At 47.1% G+C, this 26,457-nt stretch overlaps 1 long non-coding RNA gene across 4 annotated transcripts in view; it reads left to right on the top strand.

The window, feature by feature from the left end:
• The window catches only part of LOC129657864 (uncharacterized), a 46,487-nt gene extending 20,265 nt beyond the window's left edge, over window positions 1–26,222 (top strand). For 2 of the 4 annotated variants that reach the window (XR_008717139.1, XR_008717137.1), the window contains 3 exons: window positions 16,539–16,654; window positions 17,064–17,109; window positions 24,157–26,222. This is a non-coding gene — a long non-coding RNA (uncharacterized LOC129657864). Of the gene's footprint in view, window positions 1–10,676; window positions 10,780–15,337; window positions 15,547–16,538; window positions 16,655–17,063; window positions 17,110–24,156 lie in introns of those variants that run through there. The other 2 variants (XR_008717136.1, XR_008717138.1) reach the window with 2 other exon arrangements.
• Window positions 26,223–26,457: the final 235 nt, after the last annotated feature.

The raw sequence follows: 26,457 nt of genomic DNA, 5'->3' as shown, positions 1-26,457 counted from the left end.
GTCTCCGCCTCCCCCGCCCTGACACCCGCACCTGGGCCTCTCTGACCTCTAGGAGGGCCTCACACCCTGGCTGGAGATTTTCCACACAGCTTTGGTGATTTACATTTTTGGTATCATAGATTTTTGAACGAGCGATCTGGAGACGGTGATTTTTGGGGGTGCGCCCCCCAGCAATGGTTGTCTTTCTGGGGTGATGAGTCAAGATGACTGGGCGGGTGGTGGATGAGATGATGTCCTTTTTTTGGCATGAGATGTCTTCCAAGTAAATGAATAGGCTACTTTGAAAAACACTGCAGTGGGAGGAATGGGTGCACATGCGTCTGCTCCAGGCACTGGGGTTCCTGGGCATCCTCACCACCACCATCTTCATGCACTCATGTTTCCCCTCAGTGGCCCCTTCTCCCGGATCTGTCCCCCCACCCCGGGATCTGATTGTGAGAACAATGAAAAACGTCAGCCACAGACTGAACCAGGCTTCCTTCCCTGAGCGCTTCCGACAGCCAGCAAAAATCAATAAATTAGGATAAAGAAAATGACATTTGGCTTTGTCTGGGCTCTCCCACCAGTGTGTTACTACCGCCTTGGTGTTGAATGGAAATTCTGTTTCCTCCCCCCTCTAAATTTACAGACTGTGTTTCCTGCTTTCCTGTTAGGGCCTACTCTCACTTAGACACTTCTGACACTTACGGATCGATTTTTTTTTTTAAAAAAACCACAGATTTGAAAAGTTAAACACATATAGATACACATACTCACGGGGAAAAAAAATACAAAACAACAAACCCTGTTTAAGAGCTGACTAAGCACTAAGGCTGGCCCTGCAAGAGCAAGGGGCCATGACAAAAATTCTCAGCTTAGCTGACTTACACAGCTTGAATTTTTAATAGTTCACAACTCAAGGAAAGCGATTAGCACTTTGTTGTCTACAGGATGGATACTTCATATGGTTCTTCCATTAAGACACACCACCACCATTTGAGAGAAAAGCAAACACTCGTTTGCAGGAAAGATGGGTCAGGTGGCCAAGTGGGTTGGTACCCAAATCGGACAGCACAGGGCCAGGCATCTGGCCATAGCTTTGGATGGCTGGAGTGGATCATCTTGAGCCTTTATCTTCCCCTTTCTGTCTACCCTGATGGTCACTAAATGCTCAGAGCAGGAGAACAGAACATCTTTGCAGTCATCTTGGGTGTACATCCCAAGACTGCTGTTAGCACCATCCTGGCAGAAGTGTGACGTTTTCTCCTGGTGGGATACTTGATTTGAGATGAAGCAGTGCTGCCTAAGGACTTCCCCGGCTGGCTCAACAGCAAAAGAATCTGCCTGCAATGCAGAAGCTGTGGGAGACACGGGTTCGATTCCTGGGTTGGGAAGATCCCCTGGAGGAAGGCATGGCTACCCACTCCAGTATCCTTGCCTAGAGAATCCCGTGGACAGAGGAGCCTGGTGGGCTACAGTCCATGGGGTCTCAGAGAGTTGGACACGACTGAAGCAACTCAGCATGCACACGTACAAGTGTGGTCTCAAGTTGGCAATGAGGTGGGGTCCCCATACAACCAGCCTGACTTCTCGATGAGAACCTTGGTTTCTGCTTCTGGGCCTCAGAATTTGCTCAACTAGCCCAAACACCATTAGAGCTCTGGTTGAGATCATGCTGTAAGGTACTGATCCCAAGAATGAGCTGCCAGGTTTATAAAGAGATCACTGGTACCCACTGGATTTTGTGCTGCATTTGCTCAGAGAAAAATGTGCAAACTTGTTAGATAGTGAGCAGTGATTCTTACCCACAGGTGAGACCAACTCCACAGAACTTGAGACCAACTCCACAGTACCTTGAGAACACATATGCTCAGCGTTCAGCAGTGGACTGGGGACTCTGTTGTCCCCGGCAGACAAGGCCAGGGTCTGCCTTCTAGGGGCCTACTGCCTCGGGCAGGGCTGTGGACATTTCTGCAAAGGACAAATATTTCCTGCTGTGAGGACCGTGTGTCTCTGAGGCAACTACTCGGTCACTTTTGGGTGAAGGTAGCTTGGTTGTGGTTGTGTCTCAATAAAACTTTATGTACAAAACAGGTGCTGGCTGGGTTTGGCCCGTTTGTTAACTGCCTAGATTTTTCCTCTGAGTTTCTGAAGTGCAGGAACAAGCTCTATTTTAATGTTATTGAACTATAGTTGATTTACAATGTTGTGCAAATTTCTGCTGTACAGCAAAGTGATTCAGTTATATATACTTTTTCATGATGGTTTTTCATAGGATAATGAATATAGTTTCCTGTGCTATCCAGTAGGACCTTGCTGTTTATCCATTCTCTATATAATACTTTGCCATCTGCTAATTCCAAACTCTCAATCCTCCCCTCCCCATCCCCCTCCCCCTTTGCAACCACAAGTCCAAGGAACAAGTTCTTATTCATATTTGTCTAGCTAGAGCCTGGTGCAGGGCCTGATTTTCAGACTGAGAGTTAATACTTTCAGAAACGAATGCACACATGCACATGTATAAGCACTATTTTCATTAGCCCTAAACTGGGAACAACCCAATGTCCATCATGAGCAGAACAGATGAGACCCTCAGGGGCATATGCTGGGTAATACACCATGAAGATCTTCTAAGGAAAATGCCATGGCTCTCTAGGTATGTTTATAATTCCCACCTTGAGCTGCCTTGGAGTCATGATACTAGACTATTTAAAATAAAAGACTCAGCATATCACATAGACACAGGCACACACACAGGCAGTTATCTTACAATTAACCTTTAAGGTGTATGGATAGCTTATATTCCAGTTATGTTGTCCTTTCAACTCCCTCCTTTCCTTATTCCTCTCTCTTTCTCCCCCTTTTCCTCTTCTCCCTTCTCTCACCTCTTTTCTTAAATATTTATTATTCATCTTCTATGTACCAGGCACTATGCTAGGCTTTAGATAACACAGAGCAACCAAGACATAACATCTGCCTGCAGGGAAATTATAGTCCAGTAGCTTAACCCAAGGAAATCAACACTAAATATTCGTTTGAAGGACTGATGCTGAAGCTCCAATACTTTGACCCCCTGATTTGAAGAGCTGACTCATTGGAAAAGACCCTGATGCTGGGAAAGATTAAAGGTAGGAGAAGGGGACAACAGAGGATGAGATGGTTAGATGGTATCACCAACTCAATGGACACAAGTTTGAGCAAACTCCAGGAGATGGTGAAGCACAGGGAAGCCTGGCGTGCTGCAGTCCATGGGATTGCAAAGAGTCAGACACAACTTAGCAACTGAATAGCAACAACAAAAGCTGAACCCAAAGAAAGGAAAAATAAAGGCTGAATTTAATAAACGAAGACATAAATATAAAATAGGGATTATCAATAAAACCCAAAGTTGGATTCTTTGGAAAAGTAATAAAACTTATTTTAAAAGTCAATAATTTTAGCAACATTGAGCAAGAGGAAAAAAGAAGGTAAAAATAGTCAATGTCAGGCATGATAAGGAGACATCACAACAGAACCCACCTTCATTAAAGAGCATAAGAAGTTGTTATGAACAATCTTATGCCCATACATTTGAAAATTTAGATAAATGGGTATATTCCTAAAACATATAATTTACCAAAACTGACAAAGAGTATGAATCTTAACTATTCCAATATCTATTCAATAGATTAAACCCTTAATTAAAAAACAAAACAAAACAAACCTTTCCACAAAGAAAACCCCAGGCTCAGAGGTAATACTTTTCGAAACGAATGGGTGCAAGTACATGCATAACAATGAGTGCAGCAACAAAGTACATGCAGCAACAATGAGTCCCCCTAAAGTGGGAACAATGCAAAAGTCCATCAGCAGCAGGACAGATGGGGAAAAATCAAAGCCACAAAATATTGGGAAGCTTGCCCTGAAGCAGCATATGCAGATGGTTGCCCTGTGGTGCTGGAAAAGATTTTCAAGGGAGAAGTGCTCCTGTCTGGAGGCTCAAGAGAAAGAGCAGATTCCTGCTGGTGGGTTTGTTAGGAGGGTGGGGAGGGAGCAACACACCCTATGTGTTTGGGAAGGACGGGCACTTAGGGAGCTGGAGATTAGGAGCAAGGGGGAAGGGCTGGAGGTGATTCTCGGTGGGCCAAGGAGAGCCATTGAGGGGTTTAAGCTCAGAGATAATAGAACCAGAGCTTCCTGTTTTAGAGGGATATTCTGGAGGTTTTACTCTGAAGGCTGAACGGAAACGAAGCCCATAGGGAGTATTGGAGAGATGCACAAGGTCAGCTAAGAGGGGATGAAGCAGGCGATGGTGCCATTGCAGCAGAGGGTAGGGAGGAAGGAGTGGAAACAAAAGCACTGCTGGATTGAATCTGTATGACTTGGGCAGGGAGCACATTCAGGGGCGAGGGGGAGAGAGAGGAGTCCAGGACAGCCCTCAGGTTGGGTTTGGGTGGACAGGTGGCTAAAAATCCCATCCTCTGGGGAAGAGGTCAGGGAATAGGAAGAGTTAGGTTTGAGGCATATTGACCTGGAGAATTCAGTAGGAAGTTGGGCATTTGGATGCAGGGCTCAGAGGCAAACTGTGCTGGACATCAGTTCAGTCACTCAGTTGTGTCTGACTCTTTGTGACCCCATGGACTGCAGCACCCCAGGCTTCCCTGTCCATCACCAGCATAGCGGCTGTCAAAAGGTGATCGGAGGCTCCCCTTGTAGTCCTGTGGTTAAAAATTCGCCTGCTAGTGTAGGATATGGGTTCGATCTCTGGACCAGGAAGATTCCACATGTTGTGGGCAACTCAGCCCACATGCCACAGCTACTGAGTCCGTGCTCTAGAGCCTGTGCTCTGTGACAAGAGAAGCTTGTGCAACCAAGGAAGAGTAGCCCCTGCTTGCTGCAACTAGAGAAAGACTGTGTGTAGCAATGAAGACCCAGCACAACCAAAAATAAAATAAATAGTTTTTTTTAAAAAGGTGATGGGAGTGGAGGGAGAAGTCTTTGGCCAGCACCCATGTATCTGACAGTCATGGGCTGTGGTGGGAAGGTTTCTACTGCAAAGAAAGCACAGAGCCTTCCTTTGAGGTTGTCTGCATATGCTGGGGCAGAAGTTGTCACACTGGCTGAGGGAAGGCTCCAGTGGGATGGAGACCCCCCAAGATGGGGGACTCAAGGAAAACAAGCCCTTAGATGCCCTTAGATACTGCCTCCTTCCAGCAGCAACTCCTGGTCTCCATTAACATTTGGCTCCCTCCAGGAGGCTTTTTGCTTCCTTAAACAATAAGGAATTAGGGCTATTGGTTCTGGATGTTGAAACAAAGCATGTTTTTTTTTTTTTTATATTATCAGCCCCATAAGGAATGAGAAGCTTCAGAATGGCTCGTCTTGTCTGGGAATGGCACCGTTCATGGGGGCTCCTTTCGTTCAACTAAGGAGTAACTTGACAGTTTTGAGAGTTGTCTCAGCCTCAAAGCCACAGATTCGGTTTGAAAATTGTTCTGCACATACGCAGTCCTGCATGATTTTCGTTTTACAGCATAGAGGCAGGAATGTGTGTCTATTGTTTCGATGAGCTTTATGATCAAAGTCTATGGAGTTGGTTGTAGATATTTTGAAGGCAAAGAAGCAAGTTCTCATCTTGCGGACAGAAAACTAAGCTGAATGGACAATTTGAGAACGGAAGGAACATACCCAAGGAGACTGGATAAGACAACTTTAGAAAAATATAACGCAGAGTCAATCTTTGCTTAAATAAATCTTACCAAGGGACCCAATAGGGCTTCCCAGGTGGTGCTAGTGGTAAAGACCCTGCCTTCCAATGCAGGAGAGGTAAGAGACATAGGTTCGATCCCTGGGTTGGGAAGATCCCCTGAAGGAGGAAATGGCAACCCACTCCAGTGTTCTTCCCTAGAGAATCCCACGGACAGAGGAGCCTGGCAGGCTATAGTCCATGGGGCTGCACAGAGTAAGGCACAACTGAAGTGACTTAGCATGCATCAGGGACCCAATAACTAACACGGGTCAGTGCTGAGCTGCTTGGGGCCTTGGAGCCCACCCTTTTCCACCACCCCCTGCTCCCCAGGCTTCACTCTTGAAGCACGGCTACCATGGTCTGTGTCTGTCCTGCTAAATTTACACAGCACTCCCTGGACAGTGTCTCTTGGGTAGCCACGCACATCTCTCCATCAGAAAGACCTGATTCATGGCCTGTTCATCTGCATGCCTGTCTGATCCTTCTGTCACAGGGAGGCCACTGGCTCTTTTGTTTCCAAAAAAATATTCCAGCCCATGGAGTTTTTCACCTGGGACTTGGTCCCAAGGCTTCTGGCTTGAGTGGAACTGACATCTTGTGTCTGAAGGGGGACAATCAGCTCTGGGCTTTGAGAGGAAAGAAACCCAGAGGCATGTGCATGGTAGACATGTGTATGGGTGCCGGGTCCTCTTGGGGCTTGAGGCTGTACATGCACACGCTTCCTTGGGTGTGAGGAAAAGAGGACCGGTGGGGAGTGGGGCCCCCAGGGGCCCAGCTCTGGAGGAACTGCTGAGCAGTGAACTCTGAGAGGCTTTGAGGGACGGGATGTTTAGCACACAAAGGGCAAACGTAATTCATATCCATAAACCTGACAAAGGCACGTGACCACTGATCGTTCTACTTTGGAATTTGCTCTTTAACCTAGTAAGGTGGATTCAGAAACTCAGCGAGATGAGGACATTGGTTCAGAGGTCAAGTCTGGCTGAACCACTCGGAGTCACCTCGGCTAGCTCTGCAGTGGTCACAGTCTCCTCCTGTGAACAGCAAGCATTCTCCAGGCACCTAAGGGCACCTGTTCAAACCTCAGATCCATCCCTACCTTGTCCCAGAGGGTCAGCAGGGCCAGTAGGCATCTGCAGGCACTTAGGGCATGCTGGGCACCATTCTAGCACATTCGGTGCCCCATCTCATTTCATTCTCACAACACCCTTGAGAGGAGAGGCTGGATAAAAGCAATGGTGAGCATTGATTTTTTTGGTGTAGGCTCACCATGTTATGGGCTTCCCAGGTGGCTCAGTGGTAAAGAATCTGCCTGCCAATGCAGGAGACTCGGGTTCGATCCCTGGGTCGGAAAGATTTCCTGGAGAAGGAAATGGCAACCCACTCCAGTATTCTTTCCTGGAAAATCCCATGGACAGAGGAGCCTGGAGGGCTACAGTCCATGGGGGTCACAAACAAGCCGTACATGACTGAGTGACTAAACAGCAGCAATGCCATGTTGTAGGTTCCTGTTTAAGCCCCCAACATGCACTGGTCCTGGGAGAGCTCTGGAGGGATGGGAGGAGATAGAGAGATGGTGGCTTTGGCAGCGGCAAGCAACTCAGTGAGGGCAGAGCAGGGAAGAGCTTCAGGTTCTAGGAGAGGGACCCACCAGGGGCACAGGCCGGGGCAGAGCCCAGCATAAAGCAGAACAGCTTGGGCGGAACCCAGGCTGCTTTGGTCCCTCGGGACCTCAAGCATGGGAGCTGCCACCTCCCCAGGCAGGGACACTTTCCAACCTGGTAAAGAAATCCTACAGATTTCCCTTCGAAGTTGGGTCCAATGTGGGTTTATTAGGATACTTCCTAAGTCCAGGAAAACTCAGTTACAGAATCTGTGAAGCACATTTCTGTCTCTCCCTCCTGGAGACTTTGATGGGGATAAGAGAGGCAGAGGAGGACCGCCATGCAAAAAGCTATGTTCTAATCATCCCTCCTGACCTCATTCAGCCCCAGAGGATGAGAGAAGCTGGACAAGCAGGAAAATCAGGGGAGTGAGGGAGGTTCTCAGGGGCATGTTGGGGTACTGGCCTTTTTCAGTTTAAGATTCTTGGTTCAACTCCCACCTTTATATGCTTTCCTATATAGGGAAATAGTCCAATTAGATTTTTTTCAGGGATCAGAAGGAACTGAGCTTCTAGTTGTGAACAGAAAGTGTGGCTGCTAGAGGAATAAAGGGTGCTCTGGATTCCAGCTTCCAAGGCGGCCAGTGCCGCTCCTTGTTCAGGACTCAAGGGTGGGGCAGGATACAGCCTCGATGTCCCTTGGCCAGTGCCTAGCGACAAACTGGCTTTTCAGGAAGGAGGCTGATGAGCCAGCAGGTGACAGCATAATAAATTTGTGAGAATTTATCTGCCAAGACTGGAAGGAAGGCTCATCCAGAAGCTCTCTGCGGTCCCTATCCCAGGTGATGCCGTTGAGAAGCGCAAAGGTTGCAGGCAAGGGAATTCTCAGTGTGTCTTTTCATTCTAGGTCTCGGGCAAAATATGTCCCTTGATTGACAAGGCGTGAAGGTGAGGAGAGAGCGGGCAGGGCCACCCAGGTAAATCAGAGGGAGATTTCGCAGGACAGGAGGGCAGAGGAAGCTTCTCCATAGGGTATCTGCAACCTGGGGAGGTGGGAGATAAGTGCAGCCAGAGCCAGCTGGCTCCCGGGGGAAATGGAGAGGGTAGAAGTGCACATTGGTGCTAGTGGGGATGGGCAGGCAGGCTCCCAGGTCGGGGGGAACTTTAGCTGCCCTGCAGGGGGACTTAGGAGCCAGCAACAGGATGCAAGAAAGGACATAAGGGACCGGGCCCCTTTACGCCTGAGAAGAAACAATGGTCATTCTTCCACTGGAGGCTGACCTTCCCAAAGAAGAGAGGAAAGGCCTCCAGGGCGAGGGGGTGGGGGGAGGATTAAGGAAAGGGAAGACAGGGGCCATAGACGCCTGCACTGACCCAGGCGAGCAAGAGGCCTTGGGAGCTGACTTGGAATCCGATATGCCCCGTCTCCGTCTCCGGCATGAAAGAACCTGGCCAGCTCCTGCTGATGGCTTTACCTGAGTGTGACTTTATGACTTCACACGCACCACTGACTCAGCCCCCACCCACCTGCCCACCTCTGTGGCCTCCTAGGACCCAGAGCTGCAGGCCCGGAAGGGTCGCTGCCAAGCTGCCTACAGTGAGGGTCTCACATGCTGTGTTGTGAGGTTCTGTGAGACTCACCATCTATACACACAGGAAGAAGGATTTCCCAGAAAAAATAAAGGAAGCTGGCCAATGTAATCAACTCACACAAACCCCTCCTCTTTCCAAATATGCGCCTATCTCCAAAACAATCAAAACGGCCCCATTAAATAACACTTGTTCAGTACAAAGGAAGTACAGCATGATGGGATTACAAACCGGTTCCAAGGAAAACATTCGCAATTGTTAGGCATGCAACAATGGATAAAAAAAGCTGAATGGCATTTCCATGGGAGGACTCTCGAGATTGGGGCAAATCCTTAAGAGCACTTGAGTCCCCTGTTGAGTCCCCTGTCTGGGGGTCACCTGGTGGCTCTCCCACAGTCGGCGCCCCCGAGGAGGCTGTCCCTTCCCCACATTGTGTCCAGAAGGGATAGAACCTGGGGCTTGGCACTCATCACAGCCAAGTCCTCACCTGCCTGCTGCCTACCCTCAGTGACGTGGACATTTGAGCCATATCTGCCTCTGGTGTCAGCCCCCAGGCCCTCAGTGGGAGGCGGGCCCTCTCTCCACAGTGGCCAGTGGCCCTGGAGACTTCATCTGGTGACAGGAGGAGACAGTCGTCAGGGGCCAGAGGCAGCTGAGACTGGGGAGCCTTTCTTTTTCCCCCCCAAAATGTCACATTTTATTACTTGATCAAGGACTATCTTTACCGATACAAATGATGTACAGAGTGAAAAAAAAACAAAAAACCCCATACTTATGGTCTTCCCTGGGGGTCTGGGCTTCCCTGGTGGCCCAGACAGTAAAGAATCTATTTGCAATGCAGGAGATTCAGGTTCAATCCCTGGGTTGGGAAGATCCCCTGGAGAAGGTAATGACAACCCACTCCAGTATTCTTGCCTGGAAAAACCCACAAACAAAGGAACCTGGCCGGCCACACTCCATGGAGTCACAAAGAGTCGGACATGACTGAATGACTCACACACGGGTGGTCCAGTGGTTAAGAATCTGCCTGCCAAGGCGCTGGACACGGGTTCCATCCCTGGTCCAGGAAGATCCCACATGCTTTGGAGCAACAAAGCCCATGCACCACAACTACTGAGCCTTCGAACTGCAGCTACTGAAGCCCGTGCACCCAGAACCTGTGCTCCACAAGAGAAATCACTGCAGTGAGAAGCCCACATGCCTTGATGAAGACCCAGCACAGCCAAAAATAAATGAGTAAATAAATTAAAATTAAAAAAATTAAAAGAACCCTCTGCTTAAAACATGTTACACATGCTTGCTTTCAACAGTTAAAAACATGTTACTGTATCTCCGTGAGATAAACAAATATCATTGTCCTCTTTTTATAAACTAAGAAATTGTAGGTGAAAGAGATTTTTCCAAGGTCATGTGGATAAGATTTCACAAAACAAAAATAAGTAATTATTTATTTTGATTTCTATACAGGGACCTACTACCTATGCCATGATAAAAATTCATCATTTGTTTATCATCACACAGCATTTAGAGGTTGGGGAGTCTTAATTTGAAACCAAAAGAAGGGTTTGGGAAACCTTAGGGACAACAGTCTTCTCTTCTCTTATGGGCTGAGTTGTGTACTCTCAGATTCCTATGTTGAAGCTCCAACTCCTGGTGTGACTGTATCTGGAGACAGGGATTTTATGGAGATATTAAGGGTGGGGCCCTGATCCCATAGGATTAGTGTCCCTGCAGAAGAGACATCAGAGAGAGCTCTTCCTGTCTCTCACTCCCAGTCTCCCCATGTGGGGACACAGTGGGAAGGCAGCCATCTGCAAGCCAGGAATTGAGCCCTCACCAGGAACCTGATCTTGGACTTCCAGCCTTGGAACTGTGAGAAGTAAGTGTGTTTAAGCCACCTGGTCTGCGGCACTTTGTTATGACAGCTCACACTGACTAAGACATCATTCAGTGACAAACCTGAAGGAGAAAGGGACCAAGAAGTCGGGGGGCAAACGGATCCTACAGGCCATCTCAGGCATCTGCCCATACAGCTGATGAGGGCTGCCCTCTCAAGACCCCACTGAGCTTCGCATGCGTGTCTGTCAGCTTTTATGTTAGGGCTTCCCTGGTGGCTCAGATGGTAAAGAGTCTGCCTGCAGGGTGGGAGACCTGGGTTTGACCCCTGGGTCAGGAAGATCCCCTGGAGAAGGAAATGGCAACCCACTCCAGTATTCTTCCCTGGAAAATCCCATGGACAGAGGAGCCTGTCCATGGGGTCGCAGAGAGTTGGACGTGACTGAGCGACTTCACTTACTGAAGCAGAAAAGCAGAGCCCAAGAAGCGTGGAGCCTTCTTTCAGTCCTCCCTGTGTCTGTTGGTTGTGTGCGCCTCACCTTTGGGTGAAGGCTGGTGTGCCCATCACAGGCCACGTCACATGGCACCTGTGAATCGCAGGCAGGCGGTAAACAGCAGGGAGAGATAAATTCTTAATAAACCAAGTCCCGTTTTTATGCAAATACGCCTGCTGACAAAGAAAAAGGGAGCGAGAACTACAGGATATTTATGACAGGGAGAAGCGGGACTGTTTGGAAACAGACGTTTTATGAGGCTCCCGTGAGGCACCAGCTGCTCTTTCAACATTTCTATTTCAGGGCTTTATGTAGGGAAGCGATCCCTCTATAAATAGCAGGGCAAACACATTTGGGGAGGCGGCTGTCCCTGTGTGGGGAGGCTGGGGCCAGGAGCCCCAAGTAACCTTGAGACCCTGTCACCCGACTCTCAGGGGCTTCCCAGGGTGGACACCTCCCTCCTTGCTGATGTTTCAGGGGTTCCAAATTCTTTTCCTTTCTGCCTGCCTCTGGGCTTATTCTTTCTTTTTTTTTTTTTTAACTTTTAAAATATTTTTCTTTATGTTTTGAAAAAAATTCATCCCTTAGAAAAGTTGCAAGGTTATCGTGTGAAGTGAAGTAAATCAGACAGAGAAAGACAAATATCATATGATTCACTTACATATGGATTCTAAAAAAAAAAAATTATACAAATAACTGATTGACAAAACAAAAATAGACTCAGAGACACAGAAAACAAATTTATGGTTGCCAAAGGGGAAGAGCAGGAGGGAGATAAACTAGAATTTCGAGATTGACATATACACACTACTATACATAAAATAGATAAACAAGAGTGACCTACTGTATAGCACAAGAAACTACCCTCAATATTTTGTAATAACCTATAAAGGAAAAGAACCTGAAAAAGTGTATGTATATATACATACACACATACTGAATCACTTTGCTATATAACTGAAACTACATAACTTGTAAATCAACTCTACCTCGATTTTAAAAAGTTGCGAGAATACTACAAGGAGTATCTGTATGCCTTCTGCACCGATTTACAAGTTCACATTGTGCATCCTCTCTGTCTATGAATACTTGCTATTTGTAAGTTTTGCTGAGCTATTTGGGATTAAGTTGCAGACAAAGGGGTTCTTCAGGAAGCCAGTATCTCCTGAGAAAGATTTTTTTTTTTCATGTAACCACAATATGGTGAATTTCACTACCAAGATCTAAAATGAAGTCCATATTCCCATCTTACCGTTGTCCCCATTATGTTGTCATAACATCCCTCTTTCCCTCATATACACAATCCTGTCCAGAATCATTTGTCACATTTCCTTATTCTCTCTTTAGTTTCCTTTAATCCCCGAGAATTCTATAGTCTTTCTTTGAACTGCACAGCCTTAATATTTAGCCAGTTAGGATCTGAAAAGGGAAGAAGCATGACCGCAGGTACAAAAGAATAAGAGATTTATCAGAGGATTTGTTTATGGCAGCATCGTGGGAGAAGCGATCCCTCCAAGCACCGGGCAGCCACTCCACGTCTGCCCGCGTGTGTGTGTGCTAAGTCACTTTAGTCGTGTCCGATTCTGTGTGTCTCTATGGTCTACAGACCGCCAGGCTCCTTCCTCTGTCCATGGAATTCTCCAGGCAAGAATACTGAAGTGGGTTGTCATGCCCTCCTCCAGGGGATCTTCCTGACCCAGGGGTCACACCCGGGTCTCCTGCATTGCAGGCAGGTTGTTTACTGACTGAGCCACCAGGGAAGCCCCACTCCATGTCTACCACCCGGATTTTGTGCACATTCTATTTTGCACACATTCTCTACCCACCTGCCCAGCCACCTTTCGTCCCCACAAACTTCTCTCTTCTCCTGTAAAAGAGCATCTGATAAATGTAAGGCAGGTGAGCATACCTGCCAGCTGTCCTTCAGTGTCAGCCCGCTTACCAGGTTAGGTCCTTGTCTCAGCTTCTCTTCCTTGTGAGATGGGAGACCTCCCTGGGGGGACAGAACCCAGTCCATCCTATTTACAGGTCCATCTCCAGGAGCCAGCCCAGGACCTGGCAGAGTCTTGACTCACAAAATAGCTGGACGGGTGAAGGGATGAACTGGTTCATCACGACAGATGAACCGGATGAACTGCTTTTCTGGAATCCAGACTGCCCGAATGATGACTTGTATGGTTGTTTGTTGTTTAGTCACTAAATCGTGTCCGACACTTTTGTGACCCTATGGACTGTAGCCCTCCAGGCTCTTCTGTCCCTGGGATTCTCCAGGCAAGATTACTGGAGTGGGTTGCCATTTCCTTCTCCAGGGTATCTTCTGACCCAGGGATCGAACCGAGGTCTCCTGGATTGCAGGCAGATTCTCTACTGCTGAGCCACCTGGGAAGCCTGACTGGTAGGGTTTAGGTCTCGCTATGAACAATGGCTCAGTCGGTGGGCTGTAGTGGATTGGATCTGCCGCTGTGTCCAGTGGTGACTGTCCTGGAACAGAATTGCTATGATTAGGGCAGGATTCAATTTCAAGGCCTGGAAAACCAGTATATCAGTTGGCTTAAACAAGATAGGCATTTCTCTCTCACATGAACTGCATCCTGAGGGAAGTGACCAAGGCATCCTTGGGGTCCCAGGCTCCCCTGACTTCCCGCTCCACCCTCCCCGGGGTGTGGCCTTCTTTCTTGTCCCTAATGACTATTACCTACTTTCAGAGTACAGGAAGAATCACAAAACAAAGAAAAAACCAAAAGTGTAGCCATGGGACACCTCCGCTTACACCCCACTACCTAGCACTTTCGTGGGCCACATGGGTGGCAAGGGAGGTGCAGTGTGATCTTTATCCTGGGCAGCCTCCTGCCCGGGTTAAAATGCTGCTGCCATGGAGGAGAAAGGAGTGGTTGTGTTAGGGTCCCAGCCGTCTTCCCCACAGTTGTGTTTGGGGGAGGGCCACATGTCTTAGTTTTCACTCTTTCACATGCAGGATATGAGTTTGAACAAACTCTGGGAGACAGTGAAGATAGGGAGGCCTGGCGTGCTGCAGTAAATGGGGTTGCAAAGAGTCGGACACAACTGAGCAACTGGAAAACAGCAACCTAATGCAAGATGGGCAGGGGGCAGAGGGCCCAGGCCCCCTCTCTGCCAAGACAGTGAGGCTGCTCATCATTAGCTTCTCCTAGGAGTGGGGCAAGCTGGAGGCTGTGTGTCGTGATTGGGTTGCTTGCGTTGAATGGCACGAGGCCGTCCGTAATGCAAATGACAAAAATTCAGAGAGTAGGCTGTCCTTAAATGCATTGGGAAAATCCCCCATGAAACAACAACAAACAAAAACTACTCGCAGCCCACGGGAGAAGAGAGGAGGGTTGTGTGTGTTTGTGCATCAGAGCCACGGTTTCTCATGGTGGGCTCACTGGCCGTTTTTGCTGCAGTATGATAGAAAGAGCCCGTTTACTGTAGGGTGGGAATTTTAAATCTCCTTTTAAAAACATGATTCTCCTGGGATTGTGTCAGAGGCAGGGAAACTGCTCCCCGGAGAGCAGTTTCGTAACAACTTGTAGCTGAGTTTATTTTGTTTCATTAAAGTATGCCCGGCTGATCGTTTCCTCCTGTTCTCATGCCTTGGCAGAAAGCAAATTGGCCCCTGAACAGTACAGCGGGTGGCGTGTGAACCAGGGATGCCCCTCGCTGTGTTCAGCGGGTGAAACACCCTGACTCCCAGCAGTCCTTAGGGTGAGGAGGGGTAGGGGAGTGCCCCTGATAAGGGAAAGGTGGTGTGTGCTTGATTTAGCCATATGGCGCTTGAGCATGAACTGCTGGTGTTCATCCAGGTCAGTTTCCCCATGTCCTCCATTCTGGGACGTGGACTATCCTATTATAGCTGTGGCTTCCAGTCTGTGGGATCTGGACGGGGATTGTAACATTGTTGGAGAAGGAAATGGCAACCCCCTCCAGTATTCTTGCCTCATGGACAGAGGAGCCTGGCGGGCTACAGTCCGTGGGGTTGCAAAGAGCTGGACGTGACTTAACGACTAACCCACCACCACTGGGCATCACAGGGCTAGGGTTTATCTATTTAGCTTCGTCATTGTCCCTCTAAGCCCTTGTGCTATTTGGCAGGTCAGAGGAGCGAATGCAGGAATGTGTACGTGTCAATCAATGGAGTAAACAGAAGCACAAAACGGGGAGGCCTGCATTTATTGAGTGTGTACTATGTGCTAAGTCCTGAATGGACACCATCTCAAGACATCCTTTGAGGACATAATGATTGACTTCTCACTTTGGAGCCGAGGTCAAGGAGGTGTGGCAACAGAGGAATTTGCCTCCAGGTCTGCCTGTGATGGGGTTTGGGGGTGGGACACTCAAGCAGGGAGGCAGCCCAGCCCTTTAAGGCTGCCCAGGGGCATCTGTACAGGAGAGAGAAGGCTTTCTCACGGTGGGAGCTGCTCTGGCTATGCTGCAGAGCAGTCTCGCACGGACAGGCCCCTCCCTCCACTAACGGACCATCCGGGCAGACTTTTTGCCATTAGCAGCGGCCTCTGTGGTTTGACAAAGGTCCTCCAGCTTATCTGGCCCTTGGTTTCCTGTGATATTAATGTTTACACCGAGACAATACCAGCGCTTTCACTGTGGGTTAGAATGAAGAATTTACCTTCTTCAAGTGTGAGATCTGCCCTCCTGAACTTTTCCACACCAACCGTTTAACCCTTTGATCCTTTCAATCTGTTGTTTTCCATATATCAGCTGGTTTATCAAGCCCCGGAACGCAGGCACCTTGGATTTAAAATCCTCTCCCTGGCCCAGTGCTAATGTATCAGAAAACAACAAAGACTGATCGAGAGATTTAAATAATAAAAAAGTGACTTCCTCACTTTGTTGGTGTCTTTAGCAAAGCAGATATTTGCTCCGTTAGTAATTCATTTTTAAAAATCTTTTTATGTATTCATTTTTGTCTTCGCCGGGTGTTCGTTGCTGTGCGCAGGCTCACTCTCGTTGTGGAGCAGGGAACTACTTTCTAGCTGCGCGCGGGCACTTCTCATTGCAGTAGTTTCTTTTGTATGCGAGCACAGGCTCTGGGGTGCGTGGACTGGCGCTGGGGCTTAGTTGCCCAGAGGCATGAGGAATCTTCCCTGGACCAAGGATGAAACCTGTGTCCCTTGCATTGGCAGATGGATTTTTAACCACTGGACCACCAGGCAAATCCAGTAATTTATTTTTTTTCCTATGTCCCGTGGGAGAGAGATCTCAAAGAGTTTCAGGTTTATTGTTCTGCTGAGCTTTGCATGGGCCAACGTGTTTTCTCCTGCCCCTCCCATTCTAGGGGACAGACTCAAGCATAGAGTTTCCACCAAAGCAGCACCGCGGAGACCCCGCCCTTCCCCCAAATGCAATCCAGAAAATTCTCCTCCACCAAATAATAATTGTCGCATCCTCAAGGTATATACTTTTATACCAAGTAGTCCTTTGTTTCTTCCCATATGTCTTCCAGCTGTTTTCTCATGTTTCTATGGTGCCGACTCTGTGCTGTGGGCAATATTGAAAACGCATATGTCACAATCCCTGCCCTCAAAGAACTTACCAGACAGTTGGGAATTGACACCAAAAAAAAATGATAGAGAACCACAAAGATGGCACAGCCTCAAGACCTGAGTTTCAGACTATAGTTTGAAATCCATTGGTGGATGGGCTGTAAAATGAGTTTAAGGGATCACAATCGGCATTAAAAAAAAAAAGGAAATAACTCAAACAGCAAAGATTTGAGTGTCTACGACATAGTACAAGTAAGCATATTTTTAGTAAAAGTTTGATTCTGTTTTACATAGAAATATCATGTTTCTTACCATAGGTCCTGGTCACATGTGTTTGAACACTTCTGACAAGCCAGGTGTGAGGTGAGTATGGTCTGGGTGTATGAAAGAATGCCAAGGAGGGGCAGTCGTTCCTAACTTGTGTTTGAGTCATGGACCCTGAGGACCATTTGAGAATGATTGCAAGTCCCTCTAGAAAGCATACATATGGCTGACATTTTGCCTATGATCTCAGTAGTTCATGGACTTTACAACCCGTTCACAGACCTTGGTTAGATCCCTTTGATCTGGAGATTAAAGCCAGGAGGTGGGGGTGGTGGTGGTGGAGAGACTGGGGGAGGTGGTGGGCGGTGGAGAGACTGGGGGAGGTGGTGGGCGGTGGAGAGACTGGGGGAGGTGGTGGGGTCTATGTTTTCAGGGCCCTGAATTTCTGTTGAGGAAAGAAGATCATCCATCACTCACGGGAAGTCAACAAAGGCTTCCAAGGAGAAGCAGCTGACGAGCTAATCCACATTTTAGGAAGATTGTTCTGGAAGCTTTAGAGGGCAGAAATCCAACTCGGAGGCTTTGTAATAATTATTTGAGAGATGGGAGAGGTGGATAGATAGGAAGGCATAGCCTGAGATGTTTTTAGAATGAAAAAAGAAATCACTGGACCTGGTATTTGTTTAGATAGAGGGGAAAATGAGGAAAAGAGTCTAGGGTGGCCCCTGGGTTTCTAGTTTTAAATGGACAACGATGCTCATCACAGTGTCAGGAATAAATAGGGGGGAAAAGTAAGTCTGGGAAAGAGTATGGGTTTAGTTTTGTGGTTAATGGATATGCTCAAGTATATATCTGGAGATCCCAACATGCTTCCTTTGAAAACAAAGAGCAAGTGCCAGTGAAGGCTGCCTTAGGGTGGGGCTGAGGACTGGCGGACTGGAGGAAGAGGGGGCTTTGTACTTCATTTGCATGGGCATGTTGTTTGGTGGAACAGTTTGGCAATCCTGGGACAACAGGAGTGTTCTAAAGACTCTGAAATCCCCACTCACTGTGGAAATAACAGGAAAGGCACAGCAGGTGAACTGGTGAGGGGGGCAAAACAGTGCTTGGAATACAGCTTGGGGCTCTAGAGGCAAGAGGGACTGGTTTTAGAAATAGAGGGGGAGGGGCTGGTCCTGCTCAGTGGAGAAGGATACTGGACTGGGTTGCTCTGCTCTCCTCCAGGGGACCTTCCCCACCCAGGGATGTGTGTGCATTAGTCGAGTAGTCATTTTCGACCCCATGGACTGTAGCCTGCCAGGCTCCTCTGTCCATGGAATTCTCCAGGCAAGAATACTGGAGTGGACTGCCATTTCCTCCTCCAGGGAATCTTTCTGACCCAGAAATCAAACCTGGATCTTCTGCATTGCAGGCAGATTCTTTACTGTCTGAGCCACCAGGGAGGCCAGGATCGAACCTGCATCTCTTCCATTTCCTGCATTGGCAGGCGGGTTCTTTACCATTAATGCCACCTGGGAAGCCCGGGTGTGTGTGTGTGTGTGTGTGTGTGTGTGTGTGTGTGTGTGTGGACAATGTCCACCCCACCAGAAACCTGAATTGGTGGGTCTGTCCACTCCCACGCCATCAGCACGTGTGAGAAAGAAGCACCCTGACACTAACACTGCCTATTTCTAGCCCATGTCCTGGCTGTGTTCTGCCGTGTCTCTGGTCTGCTTCTGATCTGCCAGTTCCTAAGCTTCTGCTGGGTCCTTTTATGGCTTGGCACTGAACCCTCAAGCCTAGTGCCCAATAATGCCCACTCAGTCTTGACCTCTGCTGACCTCCACCACATCCGTCTACCATTTGCCTTTGAATCCTGGCCTGAACTTCTGCCAGCATGTCTGGACCACTGTCCTGTCTCATCCAGTCCTGTGGCCTGGTTTCTGCTGAATTCCACTGAGCCTGCCAGTGGACAATATACCAGAGACCAGGATCCTCCAGTCTCTTCCAGGCCTGGGTACCAGAAACAACCATGTTTGTTTCTGCTACAGAAGATCAGGTCGGAAAGGAACTTCACATTTGTTCACTCTTGATGGGTGCTGCTGGGAATCTGGGTTAGAGTCAAATCTGTATTTGATGATCTGGGCAAACTCCTCAACTGTTTGTTTGTAGTGTTACTAAATAGTTCCAGATGTCAGTATAACATGTATGCCATGATGCTGTGATTGGAGCACTCTGTGCTGAAAAAAAAGGTTTTTTTCAGATAAGCAAAATGCATAAGGTGAAATTAAATCTCCTTCTCAGTCTGGAAACCTCTGTGAAGATCCTGCATTATTTACCAACCACAAGAGCTTTTCCTTGGCTGGGGCATGTGGTCCAACTAGCACTTTTTTCCAGCTGCTCAAACATACTTTGGCACAGTCACTCACTAGCTCCAAATACCAGGATTACTCCATTCCTGTTCAGAGGTTCAGTGACTTGGCTCCCAGAGGAAAAGCAAAGGCAGTTTCAGAAATCTACTAACTCCCCAAATGGAACTAAATAATAGTCCTGACTTCAGGGTATTGTTTGAAGGTGAAAGGAGATGATGTGTAGAAAGCATTTATGGTATGTATGTGCCTGGCACCTAGGGAGGTCTCGGTCAAGGTCAGCTCTTTTCCTTAGGAGGTTCTATGGATGAACACATTAGCTGGGGCTTCTGGGGTGGGTTTGTCATAAGTTGAGAAATCAATCCAGAGTCTCCAGGATGCTATGTCAGCAGCTGAGGAAGACCCAAGTTTGAATCCTAGCTTTGTATCCTCCACCCTGGGTTTTGCTGAGTCTCAGTGTTTTCATTTGTCAATGGAAAGAATGCCTTTCTCAGAGGGCTGCTGAAATGACCAAGAAAAACATGGACTAATGGTAAGTTATCAAGCCACAATTATGATTACTGTGATCTCTCTCACTTCTTTTTAAAAAAAATATTGATTTATTTATTTGGCTGCACCAGATCTTTGTTGCAGAATGTGGGATCTAGTTCCCTGATCAGGGATTGAACCTGGACTGCCTGCATTAGGAGTGTGGAGTCTTAACTATTGGACCACCAGGGAAGTCCCCTCCCTTGCTTTTTGTAGCAAGTTGTCAGGAGAGCATCACATTCTCAGATATCTTCTTGGGTGTTACAGAATTGCTTTAGTGTAGGTGATGACCGTTCATTCATTCATTCGTTCATATGTTCATTCATCAATTCATTCGTTCATTCATTCACTTAACAGATATTTGTTGATGATCTTCTATGTTCTATGTGCTAGAAATACTGCACTTGCCCTTATGGACGTCATATCCTGGTGAGAGGTCACAGTCACATAAACCAAAAGATATGGGAGGTATGTGTGATACCTGTGCAAATGGTCAATGTCGGTTTACTAGGGAGATTCAGGGTCTGACTTCACCAAGTTCAGGGAGCCAGCGACCTAGGAAGCCATGACCTTTATGCCTATCCAGGCTTTTCCTAACTGGATTGACTTAGCTGGTGCTTACAGTTGAGGTCCTTCCTCCAGTCCTGTGTGTCCCGTGGGGCCCTTGCCTCCCAGGCTCAACAAGGTGTGTTGCTCTGGGGCTCCCTAACTTCTGCTTTGCTCCCCATCTGGATGAAGGATGCTCCTGGAGTTTTTATAAGGACATCTAGCTTCTCTAGAAAATTAACTCGGGAAACTAAATAGTGCTTCTGGCTGTGGGGAGGACACAGAAGAGAGCTCAGATTCTCCATCCCAGGACCCAGAACTGCCTTCACGTCTCACTCAAGCACCCCTGAAACTTGTTAGCCGCCTTCACACTGTGGTGTTTTGGTCAACACTGTTCTGTCAGCCTAGCATCTCCCTTCTCCACCTCTCAGTTCTATCCACCTGCCCAAGTGCTGCTCAGATAATCCCTCTGTTTCAGAGAGTGCAAGCTATCCCCCAGTATCCATTATCCTCTGATTCTGGTGGTCCCAGAGTCTCTGGAGTTGAACTGGGCACATGGCGAAGCATGCAACACTTCCCAGACTTCCTGAAGCTTGATGTAGCCATGGGACCAGGAACTGGCTCCTTCCCACCCTTCCTTCTGGCAGGAATGTGAACTTGGTGTTAGGACCCCATATCCTGGCAGAGCAACAAGATGGAAGGTGCCTTGGTCCTTGACGTGGTGAAGCTGCCCCATCAGCCCTGGGACATGGATGTTCAAGCAGTAATCTGAGAGAAAACCAGTCTCTCTTTTTTAAAAGCTAGTTATTTTGTTTTTTTTTCAAATTTAATTTTTTATTCTATATTGGAGTATAGTTGATCTACAATGTTGTGTTAGCTTCAGGTGTCCAGCAAAGTGATTCAGATGTATGTATATATATATATATATATACATCTTTTTCAGATTCTTTTCCCATGTAGGTTATTACAGAATACTGAGTAGATTTCCCTGTGCTAATCAGCAGGTCCCTGTTGTATATCTATTTTATATCAAGTAGTGTGTATATATTCAGAGAAGGCAATGGCATCCCACTCCAGTACTCTTGCCTGGAAAATCCCATGGACAGAGGAGCCTGGTAGGCTGCAGTCCATGGGGTTGCTAGGAGTCAGACACGACTGAGTGACTTCACTTTCACTTTTCACTTTCATGCATTGGAGAAGGAAATGGCAACCCACTCCAGTGTTCTTGCCTGGAGAATCCCAGGGATGGGGGAGTCTGGTGGGCTGCCGTCTATGGGGTTGCACAGAGTCGGACACGACTAAAGCAACTTAGCAGCAGCAGCAGCAGCTGTGTGTATATGTTAGTCTCAAACTCCTAATTTACCCCCTCCTCCCTTCTCCCCCAACACCACCCCGTGGCTCAGTAGTAAAGAATCTCCCTGCCAACATGGGAATGCAGGTTCGATCCCTGGGTTGGGAAGAGCCCCTGGAGAAGGAAATGGCAACCAACTCCAGTATTCTTGCCTGGAGAATTCCATGGACAGAAGGACCTGGTGGGTGCAGTCCATGGGGTCACAAGGAGTCGAATATGACTGAGCAACTAAATAACAACAGCAACTACCACATATACTGTTTGGAAACCATAAGTTTGTTGTCCAAGTCCAAATGGAAAAAAAAAAAAAAAGAAATAGATGTGGGACACAAGCTGACTTTTATCACGCTAGAAATGGAAGAAATTTGGGGAAAAAATGTAAAATAATGCAAGTCTTTTCAATGCAAGTTTTTGTTTTGGAAAATACACTTGTTTTCATTACATTAAAAAAGCTAGTTATTTTGGTTTTCTTTAGAGAACCAGATCTAATCTCCTAAAGACTCATCCTCCTGTGTGAGAAAGCTGAGTCCCTTTCTGCCTCTTCCTATATATCCTAAACATGTGTGCTTTGGCCTTCAATAAAGCCATCCTTCGGCTCTGTTTTGGAACCCAGAGATTTGTAGGAGCTTATAGTTCCCTGACAACGTGACCCCTGGGTGAGCAGGAACCTGTCCTATTAAATGTGTACCTCTCCCTGTAGCCATAAGCACATTAACCTTTACTCTTCATGTACTTAATGAATGTGTGCTTAATGAGTTTTTGGTGAATGAAGAACGATTCTCTGATTCTCCTGGACTAAAAATACCCTTTTTCTAAAGCATCTCTGTCCAATATAAATATAATGCAAACCATATATGTCATTTCAAATTTCCTAGTAGCCACCTATAAAGAAAATGCCAAAGCAATTTGGTGACATTCATTTAAGTTATATGTTTCATTGAACCCTATATATTCAAATGTTGTCATTTTCACAAGTAATCATTATAAAACTTAATACCAAGAGAGTTTTTACAGTCTTGTTTTTCATGCTAAGCTTTGGTATGTGGTGTGGTTTTTGTATTTTCAGCTCATCTCACTTGGGACCAGCTGTGTTTTAAGCGTTCAATGGCCACTTGTAGTGAGTGGCTTCTGTACTCAGTTCTGGGGGGCCCTAAGCCATCTTGGAGGCATAGGGGAGAAGTGAAGGGGCTGGAAGGGCAAAGGGGATACAGGGAGGCAGAAACGAGGCTTCATAGAGTTCTGCTTGGCTGTGATACACTAAGACTCAGTGAATCGTAGCAACTGTTGAGTGATTTCAATACAGAAAAAATATTGTGGGAAGAGGAGGAACCACTGACAAAATGAAAGAAGAGACGGAGTCAGGAATCAGGAGTAGGCAGACTTTGAGAGGAACTCTGGGGGCCACCAAAGCCTTCAGGTAGCAGTCGAGCTCTGCCATATTTAATGGTGGATTAAAATGAGGACCAACCTTGCCCAAGAGACATTATGACACGAGGCTGGATTTTCCACCACATTGCCTGTGTGACCCCGGTGAGCCGTTTCCACTCTGAACTTCAGGTTCCTCAGGAAGCCCCCTGGTAGCAATAGCCTGTGGGCAGAGAGCAATCTCTTCAAAGGATCAAGATTCCCAGCAGCATGGTAAGGAGACATTCCATGGGCCATCTCTGACGAGCTCTAGGGCCACCAGACACAGCAGGCTCCATGGATGTCCCAGAGGAAGGATGGAGGAAGGCTTTTTTTCTTGGCTCATGGAAGCAACAGGTAGTTTCCAACCGAGGCATCTGGCCAAGGAAGAGTTGGTTCTGCAGGAAGGGAAAACTCAGAGACTGAACAAGGGAGGGGCAGTCCCCACACAGCGGGGAGGGGGAGGGAAGTTTTGGAACACAGAAGGCAGAATAAATGCCTTTTTTCCTGTTCCTGGAATTTCCTTCATGGGGCTCAGGGGTCTGAGGAGATGGGGCATGAAATACCTCTCAGCAGCCCAGCCTGGGCCTATACAAGGAAGAAATGGAGAATCATGGCACTCACATGAATCATTTGAGGGAGAAGCAAAAAAACACCCCCAAGAATTCCTTTAAGATCTCAGCCTTCCAGTATCTTGGGCTTCTTTTATCCAGGTAATAGTCTTGGTTTTCTACATAACTTGGGCTTCCCTGGTTGCTCAAATGGTAAAGAATCCGTCAGCAGTGCAGGAGACCCAGGTTCAATTCCCAATTCAGGAAGATCCCCTGGAAGAGGGAATGGCAGCTCACTCCAGTATTCTTGCCTGGAGAATTCCATGGACAGAGAGAGGAGCCTGGCGGGCTATGGTCCATGGGGTCGTAAAGAGTCAGACACGACTGAGTGACTAACACACTTTTTTTCCACACATAGATCTGGTCATAAAGGATGTGGGAGGAGGCCAACTTGGAATTGATTTCAGGAGGAGGAGGAGGTCTGATGTCTCGAAGCTCAAGGTTCCAGTCACTGGAGTATTCCAGGGAATAATGGAAACCATGGTCACGGTGATGGTCTGAGAACATTTGCATGCTTGATTCACCAGAGAATCTTAGAAACTTATGACTTTGTTCTTGGGATGCTGCCAGTCTTTCTGGAAGTGGCTGTACTTTGGGATGAAAGCAGCTGAGGAAATAAAAAAGTGTTAGGTCAGGACCAACAGCCTGACGTAAAATCCCCAGGCCAGCGTTGCAAATGAGAGGTCGGCCAACCCCCAGGCCAAGTGTACTCTTGATGGAAAACTAATTAATTCTCAAGAAGGAAGTATGTCATTGGATAGAGTTCCTTCTTGTCTCCCCAGCTTGTAGAAACAGCTGGACTTGTAAAATTTTCTGCATAGAATGCTGGTCCTCTAAGACCCAGCCTTGGCCACATGTATCCCAATGTTTCCTGATGGTGATGCTTTCCTTGAGTGGCCCCACTGGGGATGAAGGAAGAAGTTTCTACTGCACATCTGGAGTGGTTCTTGGTCCAAGCAAGGTGCTCCACAAATGTGTGTGAAGAGGAGGCATTCATGAGACTCAGCTTCTGAACAATGAGGAGAAAGAGGCACTTGACTCCTCCCACTTCCTCCTGCCTTCATCCTCCAGGTCTGGTGTGCCCAGAGGGCACTGGAAGCCCACCTTTTTATTTTTATTTTTTGCCAGTCTTAGTATTGTGTTGCTTAGCGCTGTTTTTCTTATGTAAGAGGGAATATCCAACAGACTTGATAAACATATTCATTCTCGCATGTTAGGAATTTAACCCTTCACCCTGGTCCTGAGTGGCCTAGGCTGAAGATTCAGAGCTTAACCAGCTGGTTGCCAATCAGGATTTTGCCCCTTACTAGCTGTGAGGCTCTGGGCAATTATTCACTTTGCCTCTCTGAGCCTTAGTTTTCTCTTTCATCTTAAAAACAGAAGAGTGTTCCTTGTGTTTATCATAAAGTAGAAGTTCTTGGGACTCCCCTGGCAGTCCAGTGGTTAAGACTCTGAGCTTCCACTGAAGGGTCCAATTCCTAGTTGGGAAACTAAAATCTTTGAATACCGCATGCGGAGTGGCCAAAAAGAAAAAAAGTAGAGGTTCTTAACCTGAGTCCAGGGATGAGCTTTAAGAAATCCATAAACATTCCGATATACCTGGTAAATTTTTTTCTCTTTGCATATGTGAATTTTCCTTCAGAGATGATCTGTAACTTTCATCAGATTCTTAAAATGGCATTTGACATTTGCCCACCTCTCCCCTCAAATAACACCACTGGGTTAGAGATGACAGCTATAAATGATATACAATAAAATTTCTACTTAAAAGGTTTTAAAAAATGCTAATGATTTTTATACCTACTTTCCAGGGTTTGTAGGATTAAATGAGATGATGGACAGTAAGCTCTTAGCACAGTGTTAGACATGCTGCAAGCACCCCAGTGCCGGATACTGGGGTAAGATTTTGAAACACAGAGACTTAATTTTCTCTTTTGTCTTCTAGAATATATAACCTGTATGCTAATTGGGTGGTGCTAGAGTAGAGGAAGGAAGCAGAGGGGAGATTGTGATTTATCACAGAAAAACTCTCCATCATTCATTTTGGCGACCTCACCTAGAAGCTGGGAGTTGACGGACAGCTTGCATGAGTGCAGGGCCAGAACTCTATATCTTAGACAAGAAGTTGAGTGTGGTCCAGGGATATAGGCATTAGGAATGTTGTATTAGGGCAGAGTAGTGAGAGTAGGGCTCCCCTCCCTCTAGAGCAGGCAAAACAAGATTTACTGTCTGTAGGGAATTTTAAAATGAGGATAAAATTGGGGCTTCCCTGGTGGTACAGTGGTTAAGAATCCACCTGGCAATGCAAAGGATATCAGTTGCAGCCTTGGTCCAGGAAGATCCCACATGCTGCAGAGTGACTCAGCCCATGCTCCTGGAGCCCATGCTCCACAACAAGAGAAGTCACCACGATCAGAAGCCCGCACACCCAATGAAGAGTAGTGCAACTAGAGAAGGCCCGCCTGCAGCAACAAAGACCCAACACAGCCAAAAATAACTAAGTAAATAAAATAATAGAATGAACCCAAACGAGTCTATTTTTTATTGTCATAGGCAATTTTAAACACTTTCTATGATAAAGAAGATGTGATATATACTAAAATAATGCTATTTGCAGCAACATGGATGGACCTAGAGATTATCATACTGAGTGAAGTAA

The sequence above is a fragment of the Bubalus kerabau genome, chromosome 1 (assembly GCF_029407905.1).
Source record: "Bubalus kerabau isolate K-KA32 ecotype Philippines breed swamp buffalo chromosome 1, PCC_UOA_SB_1v2, whole genome shotgun sequence".
Lineage (NCBI taxonomy): Eukaryota > Metazoa > Chordata > Mammalia > Artiodactyla > Bovidae > Bubalus > Bubalus kerabau.
Note: the sequence above shows the minus strand (reverse complement) of the source record. Positions and strands in the feature narration are given on the sequence as shown.